Source organism: Psammomys obesus, unplaced genomic scaffold (genome assembly GCF_907164565.1).
Source record: "Psammomys obesus unplaced genomic scaffold, mPsaObe1.curated_primary_1811, whole genome shotgun sequence".
Lineage (NCBI taxonomy): Eukaryota > Metazoa > Chordata > Mammalia > Rodentia > Muridae > Psammomys > Psammomys obesus.
Window position 1 is genome coordinate 21,427,609 of NW_026587216.1, and position 394 is coordinate 21,428,002.

The following is a 394-nucleotide window of genomic DNA, read 5'->3' on the forward strand; positions in this document are numbered from 1 at the left end:
TAATCCCAGCTCTTGGGAGGCACAGGCAGGTGGAACTCTGTAAGTCTGAGGTCTGCCTGATCTATAGAATCAACTCCCAGGCAGCAAGAACCACACAGTGAAAGCTTGTCATAAAAACATGCAATTATTGATATGCTCTGCTAAATCTTTACGTCACTATTTGCCTTTTCCAATGACTTTCCTCCTCCTCTGACTTGCTTCCTGGCTTCTGTGCTCTATGTGAGCAATTTGGTCGCTCAAGGGTTCCAGGAGGTTCCTTCCTGTTGCCTCCACCTGTTTATTATGGCTTGTGCAAACACTGCGAACACTGCGAAGCCCAGTCAGAAAGAAGACACAGAGTAAATATGCAGATACAGTTTTTAATGTATCACAATGAGCAACAAACATACTTGAT

General features: G+C 44.2%; 1 protein-coding gene across 5 annotated transcripts in view; it reads right to left on the reverse strand.

Moving 5' to 3' along the window:
• Positions 1-345: 345 nt before the first annotated feature.
• Positions 346-394, reverse strand: part of Zfhx4 (zinc finger homeobox 4) — a 194,477-nt gene continuing 194,428 nt past the window's right edge. For all 5 annotated transcript variants that reach the window (XM_055603210.1, XM_055603213.1, XM_055603212.1 and 2 more), the window contains one exon: positions 346-394. This exon is cut by the window's right edge and continues 4,217 nt beyond it. The gene's annotated coding sequence lies outside the window, so the exon portion shown is untranslated.